The sequence below is a fragment of the Brassica rapa genome, unplaced genomic scaffold (assembly GCF_000309985.2).
Source record: "Brassica rapa cultivar Chiifu-401-42 unplaced genomic scaffold, CAAS_Brap_v3.01 Scaffold0246, whole genome shotgun sequence".
NCBI classification, from domain to species: domain Eukaryota; kingdom Viridiplantae; phylum Streptophyta; class Magnoliopsida; order Brassicales; family Brassicaceae; genus Brassica; species Brassica rapa.
In genome coordinates, this window is record NW_022610190.1 from 101868 (window position 1) to 126167 (window position 24300).

Consider the following 24300-nt stretch of genomic DNA (forward strand, 5'->3'; position numbering starts at 1 on the left):
GCAAGAAAAACCAGAGAAAAATTCAGAGAGAAAGAGAGAAAGAAGAGAGAAAAATCTGTGAGAAAAAACTAGTTGAAAAATTCAGAAAACAATTCAGAGAAGAGAATTGAGCATGGATGAACCTTTCTCACCATCCTGTGACTTTAATCTGTGTGTTCTGGTGTGGTTAAGAGCTGAAGGTTTGGTGTCCAAGAGTTTAGAATCACCCAAGTTCTTTAGCCTTTGATTTTATCGGTATGAGATCAGTTTTGCTTGAGCTTCAGTTCTTGTTAGGTAATCAAAACGTTTTGGTCAGTTTCTGATCTTGAACCTAACATGGGTATCGTGTCCTGATCAGGTTAGACTTGTTTCAGCTTGAAATTTATTTCAACCAAGTTCATCTTAAAGCTTGAGGAAATCGGTAAGCCATAGCTACTAGTTCAGAGAAGTTTCGTTTTGAACAAGTGGACTGATTTGTTAAGCTTCCTGTCCAGATTAGTTTTTAAACCTGTGTGTGGATTTATCTTGGTTCAGTTATGTCCCTTAGATATTTTTTAAAGGCTTAGCTGAACTGAATTATCCTTCAACCGAACTGAACTGCTTTGAACTAAGCTGAGTAGAGTTTCTGTTGGAATCAACCTGACTGAAATGGAGTGTTATTAGTTGAGCTCGAGTCTAGTCTTCCCAAGCCAATCTCATGGAATCAAAGGTGAGTCTAGATAGATGAGTGGTGAGTAGTGAATGAATATTTCTTGATTGAACGTACTGATTGTAGATGATTGATAGGCTTTGTCTCTTGATCAATATTGAATTGGTAAGGTGTTTACTTAGTGTAAACACTTATTAAATATTTATGAATGATCATAGAGGTTTATTCCAAACCTTAGTACTTGTTCTCAAGTACTAATACATATGTATAGTATTAAATATAATTAAGTATGGAAGTATTAATCATGTGAAGTCTTATTATAAACCTGTCTTCCAAAATATTCTCTTATGAATGATGATTACCGTGAATTGGTCCTGCGATATGTAACAAGGTCACGAAGACACGATGATGGGGTCTCACCCTGGAGGCCGTGTAACTGCAAGCAGCGTTAGATGTTCGATCTTGGAATGTCTGATGGCGATGATGGTGATGCTAACTTGATAGACTCATTTAGCCTTTCTGGTTTCTCGGGTCTGGTATATATATATATATATATAAATATGATTATATGAATGATATGAGAGACGGGAATAGGAAGTGAGGTATATGATTAGATTCACAATGATGGAAGGATATGCCTTATATATAAATATTCAGTTATGGAATATATTTCCACTGCATACAAATGAAGTTGATTGCTTGAGAATATTATTAATATATGTTGGGGTGAGGGACTAGGCTCACTGAGTAAATTAGTTACTCATGACTCATTTGTGATGGAGGTAACCAGTAGACGGGAGACCTTACTCTAGGACAGGAAGAAACATCATTAGCCAGCGGTAGTTTTATCATCTTTGCAAAGTCATTTTGATATATCTTATTTATAAGATTTGTAGACCGAAAACCTCGAGGTTAATTTATAACAAATTTTGTAAGATGCCTTTAAATGATATATATAAAGATTGTTTTTAAAGTATGGGTTCCATATGATATTAGTCCTTGTCCGGACGAACTAACTATCGGATATTTCGTTTTCGGGTTGAAAAGCCTAGAGTGATATTCGATAGGAGCGTTGGTGTTCTTTGGTTGTTGGTCTAAGGTGATCGGAGGTATTCTGATACTCTTACTCCAGAAACGTGACTATCCATACTAGTGCTCGGCCATCAAACCATCGTCATGAAACATGATCCGACCACTAGACTTGATAAGCCATCGTCCACTTAGCATGTACTGATATAACCGGCCTTCCATTGCCATCATGTGGGTGTACGCCCTATATAAGGCATATGGCGCCTATCCTACTCACCAACCCGAGGTTGATTGTAAGATATCCTACTTAGCCTTTGCGACTAGAACCATCCAACCATAGTCGGATCGTCCATAGTCCCGTCTAACCGTCTGGTATAAGTCCGGCCCAAAGTCTCACGGACCTTCTTACCTGATCCGACCCAAAGCCTGGATCCATACCACAGAGTAAGGCCGAAGACCAAACCGGATTGCCTTGCAACCGATCAGACCTTGCTGCGCAACACTCCAGTTAAACTAACCGTCCGTCCGTTCGACAATGCAGCCGCGGACAGTCCACTTGGTTCGGCCTAAGCCTTGAACCAATGGCACCGTTTGGAACTCACACCCTTCGGGAATTAGTACCCTTTGGACACTCGTGCCTCTTGGCAACTCATGACCCTTGGCATCTCGCACCCATTCAGATGCTCCAACCGTTCGACCTACCCGTCCTATGGACTGTCTGGTCCGTGCGTGTGTCCGGCCTATGGCCAAAGGATCACGCCTTAACCTACCCAAGTCATGAACCATTGCGACTGCTCAAGGAAGGGTTGCAACCGTTCAGAACAGAACAGAACCGCCCCTATCCAATCAGATCACCTGAGGACGGTTTAGACCATGCGCGCGCCTAACTCGTCGGTTATGGACCGCGACCGCATTACTCTACCAGAACCACGGTTATAACCAATCCCAACACATCAACAAGGCCACGCCAATGTACAGAAGGAGTAGAAGAAGAATTGGATGAAAAGAATGAGAAGAATAGGACACAATCCAAACGCCCATGGCTAGACCGGTTCGGACTGTCCCATCGCCTTTCTGATTGGGTTTGGGGTCGGTAATAATCCCAACCCACACCCCAAGCCTCCTGGACTTAGCCCACGGCCTTTTCCAAAGACCCAACAGCCCATGGCCTCATGGCCGGACCTCACAGCCCGCCACTGACCCGGACCCGGACCATCGGCCTAAAACCCGAACAGTCCGTCTAGCTGAGGTGAGCTGACTCTCAGCTGCCTCAGCTGAGTGAGCTAGTAGTCCAGCTAGTGGAGCTGACTTAGTAGGGACTGAGATGGAGTGAACTAAACCTAGCTTCGTTGAGCTGGCCGAGCTACTTGTCTACTTCGTCCAGTTACCGTCTTATTCGTCCTAGCTGTCTCTTAGGTTATATAAGGTTAAGTCTAAGTTTCCTTATGTTCTTAACCTTCTTTCTCGACCATGGAACGCTTGCCTTGATGTCCTAAGACTGGCTGGTACGTTTCTTCGAACCATGGCCGTCCCGACAAATCCTTTCTAGGATTGGGGGCGTGACAAGTCTCCCCCACTTGTAATGGATTCGTCCTCGAATCCGGTGATGATTATACCTTGTCCCAAGACAAAATATTCCAACCGAACTTGTTCTAGTCTTGATTAGAGAATAGAACAAGCTTGATTCAAAACCAACAAATGACCACTTCGACGATCAAATTCCTTTGACCATCGTTATACAAGTCTCCCCCACTTGATAAGGATTTAACCACAAAAATCCTATCAAGTGGTCCTTTCTGGTTTCGCTGATGGCACCCTTACTTGTCTACTTCGACCACAGTCGAGGGTCAATCAAGCACCCATTCAAGGGATACTTGAGAATCCATCCAAAGACATTACTTGTGTCACTGGCCGAACTCTCCAGGTTGCTGTCCTAGTATCCAACAAGTCTATGTCTTTCCTTTGAATAGCATCTTCTTCAGATTTTATTCTTTCTCTGATCATAGTCCAAGACTAGATCATAATCAGTCCCTAGGAACATGCTGCATACTTGGCCAATCCTCACACCACTCGATGTACCAGTCAAGTCCTCACGAACTTGTTCCAATCTTTAGGCTGCTCGTCCTACAACGAGTCCTAACAGTTTGTTATGGTTCTTTTGTCCTTCATGGACAATAAGGTTCATGACCTCAGCCACAACGTACTGGATCATCCCCTTAACCGGCCATAACCTTTTCAGGCTCGGCCACATTGCAATCTTAGTCCCTCCAGACTAAAAACGCCTCAGACTTGACTTATGTCCTTCACTTGACTTTGTCATAATTTGATCCTGGTCCTTCCTTGGACTCGATCGTACTCTGGTCCTGGTCCACTAAGGGACTCGACCGTTTCACCCCGACCATAGGTCCATCTCCGAATAGGTCGTGGCCTGATCCTTGTCCTTTACTGGACTTGATCATTCTCAACCTTAGGTCAAACTCCGACTTGGTTGTACTGCGACCATGGTCCTCTTTCGGACGTGGTCAACTTCGGCTCTGCCATCTCGGCCGGAGCCGACAGAAACGGAATCTAGGACAGTGGTGCTGTCCCTGGTTCCAGTTCAATCATAAATGGATCCGACCTACCAGAGGGGACACTCTGTAGCGAACGGAACACATCTGGGAACTCGGAGACCAACGGGTCCTCAAACAGATCTTTCAGATCAACAGAATTTGCCGCGCTCCATAGTGGTAATTGTGGTCAAAAAAATACTTCACAATCCCGTCTAAGCATCCGATCCACACGGAATGCTGACACCACTACTTTCCTTGAAGCCGGACTCAGACAATGGATCTCGATACCAATGAGATCCTAGACAGATCAACAGAATTGCCGTGCTCCGTAGTGGTAGTTGTGGTCAAAAATACTTCACAACCCTGTCTAAGCATCTGATTCACTTGGACTGCTGACACCCCTACTTTCCTTAGAGCTGGACTCAGACTCAGACTTTGGTACTGGATCGGGTGAGGTCCAGTCTCCAATTGCACACGAACTTTGTGGCGATCAAGAGTGGCCCGATACTTTCCCAAACAGATTCATGCCTAGGATCATCTAGTGATTTTTGTAGGCGCGTGGATATTTTTCTCGATCAGATCTACAGGCAGATTTCTCTCCTGGATCATCACCGGGATATTTTTCATGAGCTCTAGTGAATGCATAATTTTCCCACCGGCTGCCCTCAGTAGTCTCGAATCATCCCTAGAACTCAGACATAACAGACTCTTTCCAACCAGTCCTGGACTCAAAAAACTATGTGTAGCCTCTGTGTCGAAAAGTACGTGTGTTTCCACACCACAAATCCACTTGTGGGAACTATCTCAGTGCATGACCACACCACAAAGAACATCCCATACATCCCTCATGGTATTGCCAATGACTTCAATACTTCCACTTCTAATGGATACCTAGATGAGTAAGATCTCGGTTTGACCACACACTTGGAAAACGTCCCATACCATTCTCCAAAGCGTCTTACTTTTGCGAATGCTCACACCATTCACAAGAGCAATTTTTAATATACCTCAATCCCCATCATACTATGGTACTTAAGATCATGTTCTTCCATTGATTGGAACAAACATCATGAGTTTCCTCATTTTTTTTCCTTGGACGGATTCAGATTGGAATTGGTTCATTCCATCCAACTAGATCTAAGGAAACCTACCTTGACTTATACCGCGTCCTAGCTGATCCATCTGATCACAAGTCCACTCGTGTACTGGTCATGTAGTGTCTCCTTTGAGTCAGATTTAACATTGCATATGATTTACTTATTATAAACGGCCATCAAGGGATAACACTTAACTTTAGTAGAGTGCAACGTTTATTTCAACCTAAGCCACTCTCTGGTCCATGTTACTTCCCTTGTCCAGGTAATCCATAAACAAGTTTTGCATTGCTTCCATCCCTTCCAACCCGTCTATTACTTCTAAATAACTAGATCGACCAACATTTCTGTTTTGAGGATCTTGCCCATGGAAAATGTATCTTGGCTAAGCCGGTTCATCTTAAAACTCCGAGTGGTTCAGATTCTTTGGTCGATGCGTTCAACCGTAGGGCACGAACTGTACCGTCCAGGTCGTCCGCTTCTCGTTCGGCTGATATGTCGGCCCTTCTCCGGCTCAAGGCATCTGCGACCAGATTAGCCTTTCCCGGATGATAGGTGATATCCATATCGTAATCAGCTACAAACTCCATCCACCTTCTCTGCCTTAAGTTTAACTCAGGCTGGGTGAATATATACTTAAGACTCTTATGGTCCGTAAGTATCTGAACCTTGGCACCATACAAGTATGATCGCCAAATCTTTAAGGCGAACACTACCGCAGCCATTTCAAGGTCATGGGTGGGGTAGTTTCCCTCATGTTTTCTCAACTGCCTTGACGCATAGGCGATGACCTTCCCATGCTGGGTTAATACGCAACCTAGTCCTGTTATGGACGCGTCCGTATAAACCACATAGGGTTGGTCGGCCTCTGGAAGAACCAGAATGGGTGCGCTAGTCAGCATGTCCTTAAGCGCGGAAAAACATTTCCCACACTCCTCAGACCATGTGAACTTAACGTCCTTCCCGGTCAACCGTGTCATAGGCTGAGCCAAGCTTGCGAATCCTTTCACAAACTTTCTATAATAACCTGCCAGCCCTAGGAAGCTTCTGACTTCCGTGGCACTGCGTGGTCGAGGCCAATCCTTGATTTCCTTGATCTTCTCTGGATCCACCGAGACGCCCTCACCGGACACAATGTGGCCGAGAAACCCAATGCTCTTCTGCCAAAAACTGCATTTACTGAGTTTTGCATAGAGCTTGTGTTCCTGTAATCGTTCCAGCACGGCTCTCAGGTGTTTCCGATGAGATTCCTCATCCTTGGAGTAAATCAGGATACCATCAATGAAGATGATCACTGATTCGTCCAGGAAATCTCGGAACACGCTGTTCATCATTTTCATGAATGCAGCAGGCGCATTGGTCAGACCGAATGGCATAACCACAAACTCGTAGTGGCCGTACCTGGTCCGGAATGCTGTCTTTCTAATATCATTTGGCTCTATAGGGATCTGATGATACCCTGAGGCCAAATCAATCTTAGAAAACCACTTGGCTCCTTTGAGTTGATCTAACAACTCATCTATTCTGGGCAACGGGTACTTGTTCTTCACAGTAACCCTGTTCAACCCTCGATAGTCAATACACAGACGCATGCTACCATCCTTCTTTTTCACAAAGAGGACTGGTGCACCCCAAGGAGAGCTACTTGGACGTATGAACCCCTTGTCCAGCAATTCTTCTAATTGCTTCTTTAGCTCGGCCATCTCGGCCGGAGCCATTCGGTAAGGACTCTTGGACAGCGGAGCTGTCCCTGGTTCTAGTTCAATCGTAAATAGATCCGACCTATCAGGGGGGACACCCTGTAGTGAACGGAACACATCTGGGAACTCAGACACCAACGGGTCCTCAGTTAGATCTTTCTGATCATCAGACCTGCCGTGCTCCATAGTGGTAATTGTGGTCAAATATGCTTCACAACCCCGTCTAAGCATCCGTTCTGCTCGGATTGCTGACACCACTACTCTATCCAGAGCCGGACTCATATTCAGACTTTGGTACTGGATCAGGTGAGGTCCAGTCTCCAACCGTACACATCCTCTGTGGCAGTCGAGAGTGGCCCGATACTTTCCCAACCAATCCATGCCTAGGATCACATCGTGATTCTGTAGGCGCAACACAATCAGATCTACAGGCAGATTTTTCTCATGGATCATTACCGGAATATTAGTCATGAGCCCTAATGAGTGCATGATTTGCCCACCGGCCGCCCTCACTAGTCTCGAATTATCCCCAGAACAGAGGCAGAACAGACCCTTTCCGACCAGTTCCGGACTCACAAAACTATGTGTAGCCCCTGTGTCGAAAAGCACGTGGGTTTCAACACCACCTATCATGAGGGTCCCAGAGATCGAATCAAACGATCCAGAAGCACCGTCGTCACGGGACAGCTCATACACCCTTGGTGTTGTGGTCGGCCTGCTCTGGGTCGACTTTCCCGTGTCTCCACGACCCTTCCCTTGTCCTCCTTGCCGCTTAGGACATTCACTTTGGAAGTGTCCGCTTTGGCCGCAATGGAAACAAGTCCGAGAGCCGCTGCCACTGGATTGGCCCTGAGTCTGGCTTGGTCGAGTGCAATCTCGGATGGAATGATCCAAGCTGCCACATCTCACACAAGCTCCCATGGCTTTCCAGCATTCACCAGGATGGTTCTTACCACACTTGGGACATTCAGGTCGTCCACTAGAGGCCTTGCCTCCGTCAACCTGGTCCCACTTCCTCTTTCGGTCGTTAGTCTTACCCGTCAGGACAGACTGCGACTTTGTCTTAAGCTTGGCTTCCTCGGCCAAGTTAGACTCCAAAAGAGCTACACGTTCAACCAGCTCTCCGACGGTGCTGAAGGTGCGGATCGAACAGTGAGTTCTCAGCTCCGGCCTTAAGCCTCGAATGAACCGACGAACCTGGACTGTCTCGTCCTCAAGTTCCCTTCCAACAAAACGTCAGACCCGGTTGAACTCCTCTTCGTACTCACGTACGGCCCTGCGGCCTTGGGTATGGTTTAGGAATCTACCTTCCAGACGGTCCCAAGCCCCTGCAGGAAAGTATTTGCAGTTGAATTCATCTTCGAAATCCGCAAAACTCTGGAGACTTCCATTGGTGCGCTTGTTAACAGCCAGCCACCAATTATGCGCGTCCCCTTCCAGGAAGTGAACCGCAATGTATCTCTTGTAATCCTCGGGACAACGAGTTGAGCTGAAGTTTCGGACTAGCCTACTTCTCCACTCGTCTGCCTCAATAGGATCGGTCCTTCCTGAGAAATGCTTCGTCCCTAGACGGGAGATGTGCTGAAGCAAACTCAGATAGTCCACCTTTTTCCCGGTCCTTTCTGGTGGATCAATCTCGATCACCTCGACCGTTTCCACAACTGGACCATTGGTGTTGGGGGCGGTTGTAGCCACATGCGTAGCTTGGCCAACTGAGGAGTTCACTAATGGCGTGAACAATTGGGCCATAGCCGCCACCTGAGTCCCCATTACCTTCATGGCCTCTAACAAGTCCTCTTTGGACAGTGTTGTGGTTACATTGGCCATACCATCGGCCACTTTCTCACGCTGGCCACCATCACGGTTAGTGTTCGAGGATTCCACTTCCTCATCACTCTCCTGATGTTCCTGACCATCCTGTTGCGTCCCCGTAAGATTAGCCTGATCAGTTGGCAACACATTTTCAGCGTTAGCCGCGGCCGGATCGGTTTGCAAACCGGACATATTAGTTCCATCCACGGCCACTTGGCTAGACTGACCGGCCATTCTCTTACTTCTTCAGGACTTTCCCGATTTGCTTTTTCCAGCCTAAGGATTCAGACAATGTTAGTACAAAACACACTAACATAAACAGAACAAAACAATCCCTAGACTAAGCAATCAAACCTCACCGTGAGACCTAATCAGCTGGCTGCGTGTGTGTGTGGACTACATAACCCAACTATCCTAGAATCAACCTGGCTCTGATACCAACTTGTAAGACCCATTCCTGGTCTCTTGACCCAACTGGATACGAATGCTTACTTATTAATTTCTTTGCTTGTTTGATCCATTTTAAGTCTTTTATTTGCTAAGTCATATTCGAATATGAGGTTCATAAACAAAGGAACATATTTCTCAGCGGAATAACAATGTATAAACTTTGTATTACTTAGAATCATGAGATTCAATACACAACTTCTTAACAGTCTCATAGACAATCACTAGTTCATCCCTAGTATCATCTAACCACACGTTACACAGCCTCTCACTGACCGAGCCTTCACGGCTCCTTGGCTTGACCAGAACCATCCTTAGTTCCTTGTTAACCATGTCTGGGTTCTCCATGCTCTTCTCCTTGTCTTGATCTCCCATTCTTGATCGGAGTTAGTTCTCAAACGATCAGAGTCGCCGGAACACAACACCACCACAATCGGCCTTTCTCTTGGCCGAAACTCTCTCTTTCTCTCTTTCTTTCTCTCTACGGTTTCTCTGAGTATTTTACTCTGGAAGTCGATAATGAGATCGACCAGAGAGCCCCCATATTTATAGAAAACGAGGGGGTAAGTCTTGCCCCACGAACAGGCATGACTTGCTAGACTTGCTAGCGAATGGGCACCATCGGCCAAGGGTTGTCCCCTTTCGGCCACTTGCATCCCTTCGCCCTTTCTGATTGGGTTTGGGGTCGGCCACAAGCCCAACCCACGCCCCAAGCCTCCTGGACTTAGCCCAGGGCCTTGTCCTAAGACCCAACAGCCCATGGCCTCATGGCCGGACCTCACAGCCCGCCACTGACCCGGACCCGGACCATCGGCCTAAAGCCCGGACAGTCCGTCTAGCTGAGATGAGCTGACTCTCAGCTGCCTCAGCTGAGTGAGCTAGTAGTCCAGCTAGTGGAGCTGACCTAGTAGGGACTGAGCTGGAGTGAACTGAACCTAGCTTCCTTGAGCTGGCCGAGCTACTCGTCCACTTCGTCCAGCTACCGTCTTACTCGTCCTAGCTGTCTCTTAGCTTGTATAAGGTTAAGTCTAAGTTTCCTTATGGCCTTAACCTTCTTTCTCGACCATGGAACGCTTGCCTTGATGTCCTAGGACTGGCTTGCATGTTTCCTCGAACCATGGCCGTCCCAACAATCCTACTCAGGATTGGGGGCGTGACATATCTGACTGAACCACGGCTTTGGAGTCCTTCTCCAGACCTTTCTCTATGCCTTGGGTATTCATAACCACACGGCCTCCTCTCTCTTAAACCGTTCTCCTTGCCGGAGATACAAAACCACCACGACCGGCCCTTTTCTAGCCGATCTCTCGGCCGAGACTCTCTCTCTCTCTCTCTACGTTTTTCTCTGAGTATTTTACTCTGGAATTGGATAATGAAACCAACAGGAGAGGCCCCATATTTATAGAAAACGAGGGGGTAAGTCTTGCCCCACGAACAGGCACGACTTGCTATCGAACGGGCACCATCGGCCAGGGGTTGTGCCCCCTCGGCCACTTGCATCCCATCGCCCTTTCTGATTGGGTTTGGGGTCGGTCATAAGCCCAACCCACGCCCCAAGCCTCCTGGACTTAGCCCACGGCCTTGTCCAAAGACCCAACAGCCCATGGCCTCATGGCCGGACCTCACAGCCCGCCACTGACCCGGACCCGGACCATCGGCCTAAAACCCGAACAGTCCGTCTAGCTGAGGTGAGCTGACTCTCAGCTGCCTCAGCTGAGTGAGCTACTAGTCCAGCTAATGGAGCTGATTTAGTAGGGACTGAGCTGGAGTGAACTAAACCTAGCTTCGTTGAGCTGGCCGAGCTACTCGTCTACTTCGTCCAGTTACCGTCTTACTCGTCCTAGCTTTCTCTTAGCTTATATAAGGTAAGTGTAAGTTTCCTTATGTTCTTAACCTTCTTTCTCGACCATGGAATGCTTGCCTTGATGTCCTAAGACTGGCTGGTACGTTTCCTCGAACCATGGCCGTCCCGTCAAGCCACTGCTGGTAGGGCTTACGCTTTAGAGTTACCAGGACCATCCGGACCACCTCAGGGTCCAATTTCAGGTTTGTTTTCTTACCAAATTGAGTGTTGCATAATTTTTTTAATGATTTGTGAATTAGTGGTATAAAAAAATAAAATAATAAAAGTGGTTGAGTAAGTAATTGACGGTAAAGTCAATTATTGACAGGGACTTTGCTTGTGGGTGGAATATCCGCCCACATCCTTTTCGATTCTGGAGCAACACATAGTTTTGTAGCTCCCGAAGTAGCATCCCGATTCGATGGAGAATTCACTAAGGTGAATTTATCCATTCCTGTTCTAACTCCCGAAGATCAAGTTCTTGAAACTGAAGGCTGTATTCTAAGAGTTCCAATCATTATCCAAGATATGGTTTTTCCGGCTGATTTGTTAGTTCTCCCCTTAGAGAGGTACGAGGTAATCTTAGGGATGGATTGGCTGTCAAGTTACCGAGCTCACCTTGATTGTGGTCGAGGGAAGATTGTTTTCGAGAGAGATACCCAACCCCCTTTAGCTTACCATGGCATAGTACCAAGTGTTGGAGCGTCATTAGTGTCAGCACTGAGAATTGAAAACCTTTTGGAGAAGGGTGAAGAAGTATACTTAGTGACCTTAGTTGCTGGACCAGTAGAAGACGAGAAAGAGCAGAACATGGAATAAATACCAGTAGTCAGAGAATACGAGGACGTGTTTAAGGCATTAGAGGAGAATGCCGCCGTCTAGGAGTAACCCCTTTAGTATAACCTTAGAACCCGGATCAGCTGCAATAGCAAAGGCACCATACCGAATGGGACCAGCAGAACTCGCTGAGTTGAAGCAGCAGTTAGCTGATTTGTTAGACAAATGTTTCATACGTCCTAGTTCATCACCATGGGGAGCACCCGTGCTATTTGTAAAGAAGAAAGACGGAAGCATGCGGTTATGTATTGATTATCGTGGAATCAATAACGTAACCATAAAAGACAAGTACCCACTCCCAAGAATTGATGAACTATTAGACCAGTTACAAGGTGCAAGCTGGTTTTAGATGATTGATTTAGCTTCGGGTTATCATCAGATTCCGATTTCCGAAGCCGATATCATGAAGACCGCCTTTCCCGCTATGGACACTTTGAGTTCGTAGTAATGCCTTTTGGTCTTACCAATGCCCCGGCTGCATTTATGCGACTGATGACTGAAGTATTTCGGGATTACCTGGATGAGTTTGTTATCATATTCATTGACGACATCCTCATATATTCCCGAAGTGCAGAAGAACACGAAAGGCATCAACGACTAGTTTTGGAGCGTCTCCGAGATCAAAAGCCTTTTGCTAAGCTTAGTAAATGTCATTTCTGGAAAAGAGAAGTTGGCTTCTTAGGACATCGAATGTCAGAAGAAGGAGTTGCCATCGATCCAGAAAAGATAGCTGCTATTAAGGAATGGCCGCATCCGACTTCTGTTACCGAGATTCGAAGTTTTCTCGGATTGGCCGGCTATTACAGAAAGTTTGTCCAAGGATTTGCAAGCATATCAAAGCCTTTGACTCGTCTTACCGGTAAAGGGATTGCTTATGAACGGAGTATAGAAACCGAGAAAGCATTCGAAAAGTTAAAAGAAGCTTTGACGACTGCACCTATCTTAGCATTGCCTAAGCCTAACCAACCATACACTGTGTATACGGATGCATCTCATGTTGGTTTAGGTTGTGTGCTGATGCAGGAAGATAAGGTAATCGCCTATGCATCTAGGCAACTAAGAAAGCATGAAGTGAATTATCCGACACATGACCTAGAGATGGCTGCAGTAGTATTTGCCCTTCGGATTTGGCGATCGTACATGTATGGTGAGAAGATCCAAGTGTTCACTGACCATAAAAGCCTTAAGTATCTTTTCACTCAACCTGATTTGAACCTAAGGCAAAGACGATGGATGGAGTTCGTAGCTGATTACGACATGCAGAATCTATACCATCCAGGAAAAGCCAACGTTGTTGCAGATGCGTTGAGCAGAAGGAAAGTTGATGTAGATATTGAAAAAGAACTCCAGAACCTGGAAGCGGAATTCAAGATGATTAGTTTGGCTGCCTTAGAAGGAGAGGAAAGAGAACCTCTAGGACTACAAGCAGTAAGCCAAGCTGGTTTACTTTCTCGTATCCGAGAATATCAAATGAGAGATGTGAACCTGAAGAAGATACGAGAGCAGTTGAATGAAGGAAACTTCGGAGGATATCAAGTTGCAAGTGATGGAACTTTGTTACTCAATGGTCGAGTAACTGTTCCGAAAGGAGAAGGACTTCAAGAGGAGATTCTAAGAACTGCACACCATTCTCTCTTAAGTATTCATCCCGGGAGCACAAAGATGTATCAAGATATCAGAAGATATTACCACTGGCCAGGGATGAAGAGAGATGTTGCCATATGGGTTTCTCAGTGTCAGAGTTGCCAGCAGATAAAAGCTGAACACCAAGTCCCAGGTGGCTTACTTCAAAGCCTACCTATCCCTGAATGGAAATGGGATGCAGTAGCAATGGACTTTATTTCTGGTTTACCTCGAGCACCCGGCCGTGGGAATGATGCAGTTTGGGTGATTGTCGATCGTCTCACCAAATCTGCTCATTTCCTACCGATGAAACTTACAGACAAAGTTGAGACGTTAGCAGAGCTGTATTTGGAGGAAATAGTAAAGCTTCATGGGGTACCAGCAAATATAGTTTCAGACCGAGACCCGCGCTTTACAGCTGAATTTTGGCGAGCCTTTCAACAAGCCTTGGGAACTGATTTGCATATGAGTACAGCATTTCATCCAGAAACCGATGGCCAAACCGAAAGAACCATTAGAACTCTGGAAGATCTGTTAAGGTTATGTATCCTCGACTGGAATGGTCCTTGGGAAAAGTTTTTTCCGCTGATAGAATTCTCCTACAAGAATAGCTACCACTCTAGTATTGGTATGTCACCATAAAAAGCATTGTATGGTCGACCTTGTAGAACACCAGTATGTTGGGCAGAAGTTGGTGAGAGAAGAATTCTTGGTCCAGAAATAGTAGATGAGGCTGCAGAGAAAGTAAGGATAATTCTAACCAATATGAAGAAGGCTCAAGACCGACAAAAGAAGTATGCAGACCGCGGTAGAAGAGAAGTCATTTTTGCAGTAAATGATTTAGTCTTCTTGAAAGTAGCTGCACAAAAAGGAAAGGATCGATTTGGAAAAATTGGGAAGCTAGCTACTCGTTATATTGGGCCATACCGAATTGTCGCCAGAGTTGGAGAAGTAGCCTATAGACTAGAACTTCCACACGATATGCCTATGCATCCGGTATTTCATGTATCGATGTTGCGTAAGCATATACCAGATCCGAATATGGTCGAGCCGAAGCGACCAGAGAACTTGCAACCTAACCTCACTTATCCTGAAGGCCCTTTGCGGATAGGCGAGCGTCGTATCAAGAAATTGAAGAATAGGGAAATTTTGCAACTTCAAGTATTTTGGGGAAAGCGACAGAGAGTTGTTATAACATGGGAGGATGAAGATAAGTTCCGAGTTGATTATCCAGAACTCTTCTCAGATACCCCAGTCGTCCAGTAAAGGGTGTACACTTGTATTTTGAGAATTCGGGGACGAATTCTTTTAAGGGGGGAAGAGTGTAATAACCCTCATGAGCCAATAAATTTTTGGTCGAGAAAAATCCCGCTCGACCAGTTTTTAGTTGGTTTAACAAGGATTAATAAAAATAAAAATCGACCCGGTAGATTAATTTCTCGAAGGGACTGTCTTGTGGTTGAAAGACCTTCACTTGATAGTTTGGTCGAGTCTTAAATATTTTGGTCGAATTTTTATTAAACTGGAAGAGATTTTCCGAGAACAAGACGAGAGCCAAAGACAAGGAATATTTGGTTGAAAAATTATTGGAAATTATCAACCAACTGCTACAAGTAATTTTGGACCAGACTCATGTCTTCCACCAGCCTGCTTGCTCAGTCTTTAATCACATGACTTGCACCTGCCTGCTTGCCTAGCTTCTTCAGTAACTGGCACATGACAATCACAAGCTGCTTGCTTGCCTTGTTTCTTAGATTGTCATGTGAGAAGCACATGAAAGGGCTGGAGTTTCTTCAGGTTAAGGAAAGGACAGCAGCTTGTGCTGAGAGTGCTGAAGCAGCTGGTCAGCTGTCCCCACTCAGCTTAGCTTTGTCCTGAGTGAAACCCTCACCTGAAGCAAGCTCACCTCATATTTAACCCCTCTCCAGCTGCTTCCCACGTTCAGAACCCTGCAGAAAAACCTAGAGAATTTCAGTGAGAAAGAGAGAAAGAAGAACAGAAAAATCAGTGAGAAGAATCAAGAAAATAAATCAAGAAAAAATTGGTGGTGACCTAATCTTCAACCTTAGCTCAGTTTGTTACCTTGAGAAAGATCAGAAGGTGAGATTTTTAAATAAAACCCTAGACCTAGTTGAGTTCAGATCATGATCAGACCTTGATCTTTCTCTTTGATCAGTCCAGCCACAAGCTTACCTTGGAGAAGAGGATCAGCTGGGGCCATCTAATCCTTTGGTTCATCTTGGTAAGCTTTGGTCTCTTACCTCAGTAATGTCTTGATCAGAGCTAGTTGATGTTTACATAAGAACTTGGTCGGATCAGTTCTCTAAGTGGTGATATAGTTCAGATTTTGATTAATTTCGGTTTGAATCAACCTCTTAGAATCACCAGCTATGATGTTTTGATCTGGCCTTGAGTAAACCGATTTGAACTCAGTCTGATCTTGTCCTGAACTTTGGTAGACTGACTAGAACCGAACTGATCTTGTGATCATACCACTCTGTTTCAGGTCAGAGGTAGAGTAAAGCTTGAAGTATCCAGTCCTGTCCATTCAGTCTCTTGGTCCATTCAGCCTTGTTCAAGTGGAACTCAAGTCTTGTCCAAGCCAGTTTCAAGACTAATCTTTAGGTGAGTCTAGATAGATGTTGAGATTGATTGAGTTAGTAAAGTCTCTCAAGTTTATAAGAATGGTGTTATGTTTACTTATTGTGAACTATACATAAGAGTAATCAAAAGGTTAGAGTGAGGTTAATCATAATCTTAGTACTTGTTGTCAAGTACTAATCTTAATTATGAAATAATCATGGTTTTAATTATGGATTAATCTTGGTTAATTAAAAATTAATCTTGGTTTAATTGAGAATTAATCTGAGATTAATTAAAGAGTAATCATGATTAATTAAGTACTAATCTTGGATTAATTAAAGATTAATATGAGATTAATTAAGGATTAATCTAGAATTAATTAACAGTTAATTATGATTAATTAAGGATTAATTATGAATTAATTTCGGAATGATTATGGAAGTAAAATCATGTGAAGTCTTGTTATATTCACTATCCCTAAAGCCCCCGCATTACCGTGACTTGGTCCTGCGAATGAAACAAGGTCATGAAGACACGATGATGGGGTAGCTCCCTGGAGACCGTGTACTGCATGACGATGCAGTGTCGGATTGTTCATACCGGACATTCGACAATGATGGTGATGCTAACTCACTAGTCTCGGTTAGCCTTAGTGGTTTCTCGGGTCTAGTATATATATATTGTATTATATGAGTATGGTAACGGGCGGGTGTTGTGGAAGTGATGTTTAAAATAAGAATTCACAATGATGATCGATATTAAAGTATAGTACTAGTACTTGCATGATCATGTATATGCATTTGATAATTACTTGATTGTTATTGATTGTGTTGTGATTCTAGATTCACTGAGTAAACTAGTTGCTCATGACACATTTGTGTGTGCAGGTAACCCTTAGGCGGGAGACAATTAAATCTTTTGGACGGAAGGAGCGGCCAACCAGCGGTAGTATTTTGTTGTCCTTGCAACGTACGTTTTGATGTATATTTACTTAAAGCGTTGTTGGGCGATAGGTAGGGTAAACTATAACAGTTTGTAAGATGTTTAAAGTAAATAAATAATGTATAAAAGATGTTTATAAATCACGAGTTCTCATATGATATTAGTCCTTGTCCGGGACGAACTAACTATCGAATATTTCTTTATCGGGTTGAAAAGCCTAGAGTAATATCCGATAGGAGTGTCTATGGTCTTTGGTTTATGGTCTAAGGTGATCGGATTTATTTCGAGAACCTCGGGTCGACCATCAGGGAACATCGACCGTGTCATATCCGGTTATCTACGATCGGGGGTGTCACAAAGGTGGTATCAGAGCATGGTTATACGATGCTTGAATGAGACTTGTTTCAAATAATTTTCGAGTCAAAAATGTGTCGCACGGATAATTAGGATATGCTGGTTTGTTCCTTCTTTTAGAAATAGATAGACCTGGGTAGAAACTTACCATGATCTTTCGTTGCAGATGCCACCGAGAAGAGCACTCTTTGGACGCCGTGGAGGTCCAAACCTCCCAATTTTGATTTCATCATCTTCAGACTCTTCGCCGCCATCTACTCCGGCACCACTTCCGACTCCTAGCTTTGAGGCTACACCTTCTGTGACACCCCTGATCTGGTCTAAGTATAAGTTGACTCGACCAGCCGTGCAACAATCAAACAAGAACATGCACAGCCGATCACTCGTAACTGAAACCAAACCGAGAAGCCACAATGTGTACATAAACGACTAACCCGAAGTTCCCGAAATAAATCCAGGTACCTTAGGCCAACCGCCTAAGTACACATATCCTATTAGGTACAACCCGAGGCTTTACAACCTTAAGAGTAATACCCAATAGTTGGTTCGTCCGGACAAGGACTAATATCATTTGGAACCCGTACTTTAAAAACATTCCTTATACACTATATACTTATTCATTTAAAAGAATCTTACAAAATCTTATAGATTAACCTCGAGGTTTTCGGTCAACAAACCTTATACATAAAGTATATCAAAACGACTGCAAGGATAATAAAACTACCGCTGGCTAATGCCGTTCCTTCCCGTCCTAGAGTAAAGGTCTCCCTCCTACTGGTTACCTGCATATCAAATGAGTCATGAGTAACTAGTTTACTCAGTGAGTCTAATCCCACACCCAAACACATATCAATAGTATCCCGAGCAAGCGACACCATTTGAATGCAGTTGAATTATATTCCATAATTAATATAATTATAAGGCCTCTCAATCCATCCATGTGAATCTATCTTAAACATCACCTCCACGATACCCGCCAATCACTCACTCTTAATATATATATATGCTAAACCCGGAAAACCACCAAGGCTAACCGAGCCTAACGGGGAATAAATATAACCATCATCTCCATCAGATATTCCAAGATAGAACATCCAATGCTGCATGCAGTTACACGGCCTCCAGGGTGCGACCCCATCATCGTGTCTTCATGACCTTGATCCATATCGCAGGACCAATTCACGGTAATGCGGGACTTTCGGGAGAGTGAGTATACAATAAGACTTCACATGATTCACACTGATTAATAGAATACTTATAGATTAGTACTTGAGAACAAGTACTAAGGCTCGGGATAACCTCAAAGAATTATTCTTATTAATTCTTAAGTATTAAACTAGATAAATACTTCATATATAAATATAGATCAAGGGATAATACTTAATCAATCAAACATAATTACTCATTAATTAATTCATGATTAATCATCAATTAATCAATGATTATCCCATAATTAATTCATGATTAATCCTTAATTAATCAACCATATTCAATATGCAATCATGCATACTCATTCATAATTCATTCATCATCTATCTAGACTCACCTTTAAATCCATGAGATTGGCTAAAGAAGACTAGACTCGAGCTCAAGCTAATCACACTTCACTTCTGGATCACTCTCGGTTCAGAACCATCACAAGGATCCGGCTTATCCGAATACTCTCCTTGGCCATCTGAATTCAAAACATAACAGTTGGAACATAAGGTTCACTAGTCTGGTTCAAGAAGAAACTCAACTCAGTTCATAACATTTCAGTTCAATTCTCTCATATCAGTTCGGTTCAAGACAGATTGATACCATGTTCAGCTCGGTTCAAGCTTTAACAATTTAACTCGGTTCATATGAGCTTAGTTCATGCTCAGCTAACTCCGGTTCTAATCAGTTCCCAACAGCTTAGCTCGGTTATACTCAGACGACATCAGTTCAAGACAATTTCAGACCATAGACAGCTCGGCTCAGATCAGATCAGAACATACTCAGCTCAATTCAGTTCTAAACAAGATAAAATCAGTTCGGTTTAATTCCCATAATTCTTATCAGTTCGTCTACTGGTTCTATGAGACTGATTAAATCATAAACCAACCAAGACTGAAGAGAACAAGACCTTAGACAACTGATCCTGACAGGTTAACCAACATACAGCAATTGGTTCTCATCAAAACATGGCTGAATCAAGAAGCTGAAGCTTACCGGTTTTACTCAACTAATTAAACTTGACTGGTTGTCTCTCTTCAAGCTAACCACGAATTAACCTGATAAACACCACAAGAATCCATGGTTGGATTTATTCATAATTTATCTCCAGTGTAGGCAAACCAACAAAACTTCTCACAGAAAATGATCCACAACCATCTTACCGATCAAAATCAAAGGCTGAAGAATATGGGTAATTCTAAACTCTTGGACACCAAACCTTCAGCTCTTAACCACACCAGAACACACTGGATAAAGTCACAGGATGGTGAGAAAGGTTTGTCCATGCTCAATTCTCTTCTCTGAATTTTTTCTGAATTTTTCAACTAGTTTTTCTCACAAATTTTTCTCTCTTCTTTCTCTCTTTCTCTCTGAATTTTTCTCTGGTTTTTCTTGCAGGTTATGAACGTCCAGAGGAGAGAAGATTGTGTTTTATAACATAAGAAGTTGCTTCAGGTGAGGATTTACTTAAACCAAAGCAAGTTGCTGTCCTTTCCCTCCTTTGAAGAAAGATTATTTTGTTTTTATTAAACAAGCAACCAGCTTGTGACTTTCATGTGACTTTAGTGAAGCAAGCAAGCAGGTAGGTGCAGCTCATGTGACTGATTTACTGAGAAAGCAATAAGAATAGCTGGTGAAATTATTAGACTGGTCGGAATTTAGTTAAGAAACTTAACGACAATTTCGGACAGTTTTCGACTAAAATTTCTCATCCTTCGAATCTCGTCTTGCTTTCAACTAAGCTTGCCTAGCTTAAATAAAATTCGACCAACATTATTAACACTCTACCAGAACTATCAATGAGAGGCCTTTCGCCCACAAGACAGTCCCGTCGAGGTATTAATTCACCGGGTCGACTTTATTTTTAAATCTGATCGACCAACTCCAAACTGGTCGAGCGGAGTTTTTCTCGACCAAAAATTAACTGGCTCGTGAGGGTTATTACACCTTCAGTCTCTAGCTTTGAGACTGACCCATCTGAAGGGTCATATGATCAGACACCGGTGCACATTCCTTTGTCTCCAGAACCGTACTTTATGAACATCGAGGTTGATTTGGTACACAATAGTCCAGTGCATGGAGATCATCCCACAGCTCCTGCATCTCCTGCCGCTCATATTCCACCGGCCCCTGCTGCTCATATTCCACCGGCCCCTGCCGCACCTATTCCGGCAGCACAACCTCAACCAGCGCTAACCGATCCAGCTATAATAGAACTTCTAGAACTGATGGCTGAGATGGTGAATTTGCAACATCAAGCATTGAATGCACAGCGTGAAGCACAGCGTGCTCAGCCAGCTCCAGTACCTACCACTTCTCATCCGGACTTTCTGAAGATAGTCATGATTATGAAGAACTTGGGGACGAAGCGTTACCAGGGAGGCACTGATCCCTTTGAAGCTGATGCATGGCTGCACAATCTCGAGCAGAACTTTGCTGCAACCCGTTGTCCGGTAGAATTCAAGAAGGACGTGGCTGTTTACTATCTGGAGAAGGACGCCATCAGTTGGTGGTTATGCGTAGAGAGGAACTTTAGAGACTTCAATCTGAGTTGGGCTGACTTCCGTACAGCGTTCGTTCGAAAGTACTTCCCACCGGAAGCCCGTGATCGATTGGAGATTAAATTCATGGAGCTAGTTCAGGGAGGATTATCTGTTAGGAAGTATGAGGCAGAGTTCACCCGTCTCAGGAAGTATGTCCACTATGGTCGAGAGGACGAGATGATGATTATCCATAAGTTCCTTCGAGGACTAAACCCATATATCAGGAGCAGACTTGAGGCAGTAGAGTTTCATAGGCTTGCTGATCTTGTTGAGCGTGCTGTAAACGTTGAGGAGGCCATTTCTGCTGAGAGAGCTTCTTCTAGCAATGCCACACAACCTAGACGTCCATCTGTTCCGTTCCAGCCTCAGCCGAATTCTGCTGTGCAGCGAGGACGGGGAGGTAGAGCTTTTCGGGGAGGTCGATCTGGAGGTCCTACCCAACTTGTTTCACTTGTGGCCAGCTGGGCCATGTTAGGAGAGATTTTTCGACCGTGGGACAGTTCCAACCGGTTGTACCATCTCACATCACTTGTTTCACGTGTGGAGAGCGAGGACATTACACGATATCATGTCCACGCACTCATCTTGCTCAGCCTGTTGTATCGAGTGCTCGACCCGCCAGACCAGTTAACCCACCTTTACCCTTACCTCCTGCTAAGCGTCAAGCCACTGCTGGTAGGGCTTACGCTTTAGAGTTACCAGGACCATCCGGACCACCTCAGGGTCCAATTTCAGGTTTGTTTTCTTACCAAATTGAGTGTTGCATAATTTTTTTAATGATTTGTGAATTAGTGGTATAAAAAAATAAAATAATAAAAGTGGTTGAGTAAGTAATTGACGGTAAAGTCAATTATTGACAGGGACTTTGCTTGTGGGTGGAATATCCGCCCACATCCTTTTCGATTCTGGAGCAACACATAGTTTTGTAGCTCCCGAAGTAGCATCCCGATTCGATGGAGAATTCACTAAGGTGAATTTATCCATTCCTGTTCTAACTCCTGAAGATCAAGTTCTTGAAACTGAAGGCTGTATTCTAAGAGTTCAAATAATTATCCAAGATATGGTTTTTCCGGCTGATTTGTTAGTTCTCCCCTTAGAGAGGTACGAGGTAATCTTAGGGATGGATTGGCTGTCAAGTTACCGAGCTCACCTTGATTGTGGTCGAGGGAAGATTGTTTTCGAGAGAGATACCCAACCCCCTTTAGCTTACCATGGCATAGTACCAAGTGTTGGAGCGTCATTAGTGTCAGCACTGAGAATTGAAAACCTTTTGGAGAAGGGTGAAGAAGTATACTTAGTGACCTTAGTTGCTGGACCAGTAGAAGACGAGAAAGAGCAGAACATGGAATAAATACCAGTAGTCAGAGAATACGAGGACGTGTTTAAGGCATTAGAGGAGATTGCCGCCGTCTAGGAGTAACCCCTTTAGTATAACCTTAGAACCCGGATCAGCTGCAATAGCAAAGGCACCATACCGAATGGGACCAGCAGAACTCGCTGAGTTGAAGCAGCAGTTAGCTGATTTGTTAGACAAATGTTTCATACGTCCTAGTTCATCACCATGGGGAGCACCCGTGCTATTTGTAAAGAAGAAAGACGGAAGCATGCGGTTATGTATTGATTATCGTGGAATCAATAACGTAACCATAAAAGACAAGTACCCACTCCCAAGAATTGATGAACTATTAGACCAGTTACAAGGTGCAAGCTGGTTTTAGAAGATTGATTTAGCTTCGGGTTATCATCAGATTCCGATTTCCGAAGCCGATATCATGAAGACCGCCTTTCCCGCTATGGACACTTTGAGTTCGTAGTAATGCCTTTTGGTCTTACCAATGCCCCGGCTGCATTTATGCGACTGATGAATGAAGTATTTCGGGATTACCTGGATGAGTTTGTTATCATATTCATTGACGACATCCTCATATATTCCCGAAGTGCAGAAGAACACGAAAGGCATCAACGACTAGTTTTGGAGCGTCTCCGAGATCAAAAGCCTTTTGCTAAGCTTAGTAAATGTCATTTCTGGAAAAGAGAAGTTGGCTTCTTAGGACATCGAATGTCAGAAGAAGGAGTTGCCATCGATCCAGAAAAGATAGCTGCTATTAAGGAATGGCCGCATCTGACTTCTGTTACCGAGATTCGAAGTTTTCTCGGATTGGCCGGCTATTACAGAAAGTTTGTCCAAGGATTTGCAAGCATATCAAAGCCTTTGACTCGTCTTACCGGTAAAGGGATTGCTTATGAATGGAGTATAGAAACCGAGAAAGCATTCGAAAAGTTAAAAGAAGCTTTGACGACTGCACCTATCTTAGCATTGCCTAAGCCTAACCAACCATACACTGTGTATACGGATGCATCTCATGTTGGTTTAGGTTGTGTGCTGATGCAGGAAGATAAGGTAATCGCCTATGCATCTAGGCAACTAAGAAAGCATGAAGTGAATTATCCGACACATGACCTAGAGATGGCTGCAGTAGTATTTGCCCTTCGGATTTGGCGATCGTACATGTATGGTGAGAAGATCCAAGTGTTCACTGACCATAAAAGCCTTAAGTATCTTTTCACTCAACCTGATTTGAACCTAAGGCAAAGACGATGGATGGAGTTCGTAGCTGATTACGACATGCAGAACCTATACCATCCAGGAAAAGCCAACGTTGTTGCAGATGCGTTGAGCAGAAGGAAAGTTGATGTAGATATTGAAAAAGAACTCCAGAACCTGGAAGCGGAATTCAAGATGATTAGTTTGGCTGCCTTAGAAGGAGAGGAAAGAGAACCTCTAGGACTACAAGCAGTAAGCCAAGCTGGTTTACTTTCTCGTATCCGAGAATATCAAATGAGAGATGTGAACCTGAAGAAGATACGAGAGCAGTTGAATGAAGGAAACTTCGGAGGATATCAAGTTGCAAGTGATGGAACTTTGTTACTCAATGGTCGAGTAACTGTTCCGAAAGGAGAAGGACTTCAAGAGGAGATTCTAAGAACTGCACACCATTCTCTCTTAAGTATTCATCCCGGGAGCACAAAGATGTATCAAGATATCAGAAGATATTACCACTGGCCAGGGATGAAGAGAGATGTTGCCATATGGGTTTCTCAGTGTCAGAGTTGCC